Source organism: Piliocolobus tephrosceles, chromosome 8 (genome assembly GCF_002776525.5).
Source record: "Piliocolobus tephrosceles isolate RC106 chromosome 8, ASM277652v3, whole genome shotgun sequence".
Taxonomy (NCBI): Eukaryota; Metazoa; Chordata; class Mammalia; order Primates; family Cercopithecidae; genus Piliocolobus; species Piliocolobus tephrosceles.
In genome coordinates this window covers 140759618-140766788 of record NC_045441.1, presented here as the reverse complement: position 1 = coordinate 140766788, position 7171 = coordinate 140759618, and the positions used below count along the sequence as shown (strand labels likewise).

At 39.5% G+C, this 7171-nt stretch overlaps 1 pseudogene; it reads right to left on the bottom strand.

The window, feature by feature from the left end:
- Positions 1–1458: 1458 nt before the first annotated feature.
- On the bottom strand, positions 1459–6839 carry LOC111551460 (annotated as a pseudogene).
- Positions 6840–7171: the final 332 nt, after the last annotated feature.

Sequence of the window (7171 nt, the reverse complement as noted above, 5' to 3'; positions counted from 1 at the left end):
TTCCTTTAGCATTTCTTGTAAGGCAGGTCTGATGGTGGTGACCTCCCACATTTTTTTCCGTAAAGGGGTCCCATAGTAAATATTTTAGGCTTTGCTGGCAATATGCTGTCTGTTGTAACTGCTCATATCTGCTATTGTAGCATGAAAGCAGATGTAGGCAGTATGTAAACAAATATACATGGCTTTGTTCCAATAAAAGTATTACAAAGACTAAGTACAGAACTGGATTTGGCCTCTGGACTGTAGTTTGCTGACCAGTGATTTAGACTTCTGACATGGTATATTACATTGATTGATTTTTTGAATATTGAACAAGTGTAGCATTCCTGGGATAAACCCCACATGGTGTGGTCTGTTACTCTTTTTATGTTCCTAAGTTTGATTTGCTAATATATTCTTGATGATTTTTATGTTTATGTTCACTTTGGAAATTGGTCTTTAGTTTTGCTTCTTTGTACTGTCTTCGCCTGATTTTGGTTTTAGGATAATGCTGACCTAATTAAATGAGTGGAGAAATGTTGTTCCCTCCTCTTTTTCCTGGAAGGGATTCTGTAGAGTTGGTGTTACCTCATCTTAAAATGTTGGTTAGAAATTAGTCAGTGAAATCATCTGGGCCTGGAGATTGTTATTTCAGAAGATTTCATACTATAAGTTCAATTTCTTTAATAGTTACAGAACTGTTCAGGTTACATATTTCATCTTGGGTGAGTTTTGATAGTTTGTCATTTCCTATGAATTGGTTCATTTCATTTAAAGATATCAAACTTACGTATGTGGAGTTGTTCATACTACTCTTTTATTGTCTTTTTTGTTTGTTTGTTTTTTTGACATGGAGTCTTGCTGTGTTGCCCAGGCTGTAGTGCAGGGGTGCGATCTCGGCTCACTGCAAACTCTGCCTCCAGGGTTCATGCCATTCTCCTGCCTCAGTCTCCTGAGTAGCTGGGACTACAGGTGCCCGCCACCACACCCGGCTAATTTTTTTGTATTTTTAGTAGAGACGGGGTTTCACTGTGTTAGCCAGGATGGTGTCAATCTCCTGACCTCATGATCTGCCTGCTGGGATTACAGGTTTGAGCCACTGTCCTGGCCCTTAATTATTATTTTTTAACCTTCTAGAGTCCTTTTATTTTGGAATATCCTGTAAACAATCAAACCACCAGAATATTATTGTACAACAGTAAAATGTTCTCCTGCATTAAACTGAAGATATCCGTTTAATAAAAAAAGAAAAAGAAAATGTAGGAAAGGTACTTAGAGCTGTTACTTTCTAAGTACACAACACCCTAGACAATTCAAGGCATCTTAATCTCCATCAAGAACAACAAAAAAAAAATTTTTGTCATGCTGTTAAATCCATCATTATGGATAAAACTGGTGCATATTGGTCAAACGGATCCAACAAACACTGATGTCCAAGCTGGCATATTGGCAACTAATATGTAACTGGTGGTCAATAGTTTAAAAGATCTTCCCTTTCTTATTGTTCTTTTCCAAGGTTCTCAAAGAGTTCTGTTGTTCTGAAATACGTTGTTGAGCTTCCCAGTTTGCTTTCTTATCCTCAAACTGACAACATTTTTCCTCTAATTCTTTGTGCTGTGCTTCCAAATTCTTTTTCATTTGCTCATGGCGCCGCTGGAGCTCAGCTTCAGAGTCCTTTAGTTTTTGAATTTTTTATTTGACCTTCATCCCAAACACCTGCTCCATCTCCATCTCTGTCTTCTTCATTTTAGCTCCATCTCTATCTTCTTCATTTTAGACCTTCTTTCTTCCATTTGTGCCAGAGGGCTCTTAGTCAGCTGCCCTTTATTCTTGTTGTTATTAACTCCATTATAAGTCACAGCTGCCAGTTTTCTGCTTCTGTACCTCTTGTAGTGGACATTATTAGTAACATCTTTCAAGTTCTGCGTGTGTGTTCTTATCAACATATTTCTTAGAATTGTAAAATCACAATGTTCACCATGTTCAACTTCAGCAACACCCCAAGGATACTACCTTCCTCTGACCCCTTTGCCATTAACTTCAATGATAGTATTACTACCTACCACAGCAAGAGGCAGACAATCCTTTACCTTTTTAACAAGTTTATTTTCTTCTTCATCATCTGTTTCTGGAAGTTCATATATTTTCATTTTATGTTCTTGGTTTTCTTTCATTGTCTGTTTTTTATACTGTTGGCATTCCTCTGGTGTGAGTGTGTCTGCTTTGGCAATAAGTGGGATGATAATCACTTTTTCATGCATACGCTTCATAAGCTCAATATCCAATGGTTTAAGTCCATGTCCTGAAGGGGCTGTTAACAACACTGCACCCTGCTATCAGGCATCTGACGTCTGTTCATTCGCGATTCTGCATTTACTATCAATGTAATCAATAACAAGCTGCCAGCAATTACTATTATCCAGTGCATCTCCAAATCCTGGGGTATCAACTATTGTGAGCAGCAACTGAACGCCACATTCTTTGATTAAAACTTTGGATTGTCCACCTGTACATTCTTTTTAATTATATGAGAAGGACCTGGATACTCTGGAGAATACAAATCTGTGAGGAGTAAAGAGTTGATTAATGTCGACTTTCCTAATCCAGGTTCACCTCTCTGGGTAAGGCGGCTCACATCTGTAATCCCAGCACTTTGGGAGGCCGAGGCGGGTAGATGGTTTGAGCTCAGGAGTTCCAGACCAGCCTGCGAAATAAGGTGAGACCCTGTCTCACTTTGTATGTTGTGCCAGCTGGGGGTGCCCCAGGTAGGTGCTGCCTGGGGTGTCTGCTTCAGGGCTGCTGCGAAGGTGCAGGGCAGGGCTTCTCCAGCTGGGAAACATGGAATAGTTGGCAGCTGCTTCGTACATAGAATCCTTCTCTGATGACCGTGCTGTCAACATCAAAACACACTGCATCTGCTGAGTAGAAAAGCTTCCTCAGCTCTGAGTGGGAGACCATCTTTGGAAGAATTTTCCTTGTTTCTCCAATGCTAGATTTCTAGGAGACCACACTGTTCTCTTCCTGTTCCTTCCCTAGATAAAAATGCAGCACAAAGTTCTGACTACAGATTTCTTCAAGAAAGACCTGTGGATTCCCCTAGAGTGAGAGCCCAGGCTCAGGTGAGGCGAGTGCGCGGCCGTGGCTGCAGCTGGCGCTGGCCTTTGAGGAGCTTCTGCGTAACCTTGAGATCTTGCCTGCCAGGTGCCAGCCGGTTGGTGCGCAGCGCCTGCTCGCACCGCGTCTGGTCCTTCCTTGGTGCGCCCGGCCCGGCAGGCCGGGAAGTCGTAAAGCTCCTCCTGGTAGCTTATGGGCGGCGGTGGAGGGCTGTAGCTCAGAGGCCGGTTACATCCCGCCCGGCCGTCTGTGGCCACCCAACCCCTTAACTATTTTTAAGTGTACATTTTAGTGATGTTAGATACATTTATAATGTATGTGACCATCACCACTATCCATTTTCATAGCTTTTTTTTAATCTTGTAAAACTTACACTTTATATAAAGCCATTAAACAGTAACTCCCAGTTTCTCCCTTCTCTCAGCCTCTGGCAACCACCTTTCTACTTTCTGTCTCGGATTTTAACTACTCTTAGTACCTTATGTAAGTGGAATCCACTATTTTGTGTGTGTGTGACTGGTTTAAGTCATTTAGGAGTTTGTCAAGGTTCGTTTATGTTGTAGTATCGCATATGTCAGAAATTCCTTTCTTTTTAAGGCTGCATAGTATTCCACCATAGACATACCACCAGTGTGGTATGTCGGTATCATATTTTACTTAACTGTTAATTATGTTTTATTTGTTGTGAATAATGCTGCTGTGAACATGGGTGTATAAATATCTCTTTGAGACTCTGCTTCTGATTCTTTTTGGTATATACCCAGAAGTGGAATTTGTGAATCATATGGTAATTATGTTTTTAACTTTTTGAGAAACTGCCATACTGTTTTCCAGGGTCCATGTCATTTTATGTTCCTTACACTTGTGCACTAGTGTTTCAGTGTCTCCACATCCTTGCCAACATTTGTTATTCTGTTTTTTATTTTCGATAGTAGCCATCCTAATGGGTGTGAGGTGGTATATCTTAGTTTTGATTTTTCAGTTTTCTGATAGTCGTTGTGAACATCTTTTCATGTGCTTTTGGTCATTTGTATAACTTCTTTGGAAAATGTCTATGAAAGTTCTTTGCTCATTTTTAAGTTGGGTTGTTTTTGTCAAGTGTTCCTTCCACCTCATCCTCCTGAGTAGCCAGGAGTACAGGCACGTGCCACCATGCCCAACTAATAGAATCTATTTTAGACCTAATTATATGCTGTCTACATGAAAGACAATTGAAATAAAATGACATATTTAAAGAGAAAGATAAAACATGCAAACACTAATCAAAATTAAGCTGGAGTGCTATGTTAATATCAGACAAAGCACACTTCAAAACAAAACACTAGGCCAGGAGGCTTATGCCTGTAATCCCAGCCCTATGGGAAGCCAAGGTGGGAGGATCGCTTGAGACCAGGAATTCAAGACCTGCCGGAGCAACATAGGGAGACTACATCTCAAAAGAAGAAAAGAAAAAAGAAAAGAAAGGAAGAAGTTTTTAGTTAACTATTTTTTGTTTGTTTGTTTGTTTGTTTGAGGCAGAGTCTTGCTCTGCTGCCCAGGCTGGAATGCAGTGGTGCGATCTCTGCTCACTGCAACCTCCACCTCCCTGGTTTGAGCAATTCTCCTGCCTCAGCCTCCCGAGTAACTGGGATTACAGGCGCCTGCTACCGTTCCTGGCTGATTTTTGTATTTTTAGTAGAGACAGGGTTTCACCATCTTGGCCAGGCTGGTCGCGAACTCTTGACCTCAGGTGATCTGCCTGCCTCAGCTTCCCAAAGTGCTGGGATTACAGGCATGAGCCACTGCACCCAGCCTCCTGTTGTTTTTGAAGGATCCTTTTTATTGCTACATGTTTTGTTCAGTGTTTATAGGGGTTTTTCCTTTAATTTTCCCGTTAGTACTTTAAATATGTTTTTTACTGTCTTCTAGCTTACATAGTTTCAGGCGAGAAACCTGCAGTCATTCTTACGTTAGTCCCTCTTTAAGCAATGTGTATTTTCTTTGAAAGTGGCTGCTTTTAATATTTTCTGTTTATTAATCTTTTTCAGCAATTTGCCTATAAAGTACCTTACTGGTACGTGTGTGTGCGTGTGTGTGTGTCTGTCTTGGATTTTGTTGTGCTTGGATCTGTGGGTTTATAATCATACAGCTTTTTAAATTTACAGCTAATTATTTCATTAAACAGTTTTTTTGTCCCCATCCCTTTAACCCCAACCTCACACATACTAGGTAGGATGCTGTTATTCCACAGGGCACTGTAGCTGTGTTGTCATTTTTCATACTGTTCTTAATTTTGAGTAGATTTTTTTTGTGTGTGTTACGTCTTTAGGGATAGTGATCTTCTTTTGTCATTTCTAATCACATGTTAACTTTTCAATGTGAAATTTCCATTTCATGTTATCTTTTTGATGTTACCTTTGAGTTCCATGTTATTTTTAATATCTTCTATTTCTCTCCTCATATTCATGTTTTCTATACATTCTTGTGCATATGAGGCATGCTTATAATAGCTGGATTATTGGATTATGGCCAGTAGTTAAGTTGTGAATCATTATTGTTCAGTTGAGACTTACTTATTTTTTCATACAGAGTCACTCTCAGGATAAGTTGAGACTTATTTGTCAGCTCTTTTAGGGATGGTCTAGAATAGCATTTGTTCCATGGCTCATTTAGCTCTGCTCCTAAAGGTGTGTCTAACTCTGGTCTCTGCTGAATGTGTTACATAGTCATTGAGGTCTCGCCACTCTGGCTAGAGACAACACAGTTGGCTAGTGACAATACAGTTGATTCGCAGCTTTCTGTGAGCTCTGGGAATTGTTCTTCTGTAATTGTTCTCTCCCTGGAAGTTGTTCTTGTTCAGTCTTCTGGGATTTCACATCACATATGTGCAGACTGGTATTCATTTGAAACTCAAGGCTATCCCTGTGCAGATTTCTGGAGCTCTTTCTCTGAATACCTCTCTTCTCTTGGGTACTCTGCCCCACAAATTCTAGTCTTCTTGAGCCACCTGAACCTATGATTTCTGTCTTCTCATTTCAGTTCTCATTTTGGTTTCATCTCTCTGTGTGGTAGTTTCTAAATTAACTCCAGGCAGAAAGCCTGTGCCGTGGGTAGGGGTCACTGTGTTTCTTTCCCTTTGTTCCCTTTGCCCTACCTGTTGTCCAGTGTCTGATAATGGTTGTTTTTTATTTTTGTCTGGTTTCCTAGTTGTTTGGGCTGGAGGGGTAATTTTGACTTGTCTTACTCCCATGTGGCTTTATTAGAAGTCTCCTATATTACTTTAGGTACTCAAGTTGGTTTCAGATTCTGAGATTAATGTGGAACATTAAGTTTTGGTAGAAATTTTTCTCAAATAAAGTTAGTTGTACTCTTTTACTTCACCTTTCTTAGTAATGAAGTGAAGAACACTGAAATGAATGGGTTAAGAGACAGGAAAAAGAGGGGAAGGAAGAAAACCTAAAGAAGGATTAAAATAAAGAATCTTCATGTTGTCATTTGTAATTAGATGTCAAACTTTCATTAAACACTGAAACTGGAAATAACTGACTCAATATGGAAATATAAAACATGTATCTATTTTGCTGTTTACATATGGAAGTTGGCAACTGATAGGGTTTTGAAGAGTATGACCATTATCTTTGCATTCAGAATGTAGTGTTTGATTAGTCAGAAAACTCACATGCCAGAAGCCAATGAGCAGCAATAAGAAGGACATCAATGAAATAAAAGAAATTTGAAAATGACAAGATGTCAATAAGTTGGTTCATTGCCCAGAAGGAAAGGAATTCCGATGAATTGATCAACGTAAAAAGCATGTCTTCCTAGTGCCAAAACCAAGAATAGAAGAAATCAGAAGAAAAATTTTAAAAGCAAAAATTAAAATCAAAATTCTTTTTTAAGGAGTAAGTAGAGCAATGCAGATAATATGTTGATAGAGGTTATAAACCAGACAGAACAAGCTTGAAATAAAGCCAGTTGTGCCAAAAAAAAACCCCCCAAAACACAAACAAACAATAGCATAGACAGTGATGGTCAAGATAGTGGAGAAAAAAGCTCAAAATAGAGCAAAACATTGGTCTGAGAGATTAAGTTAAAAAGT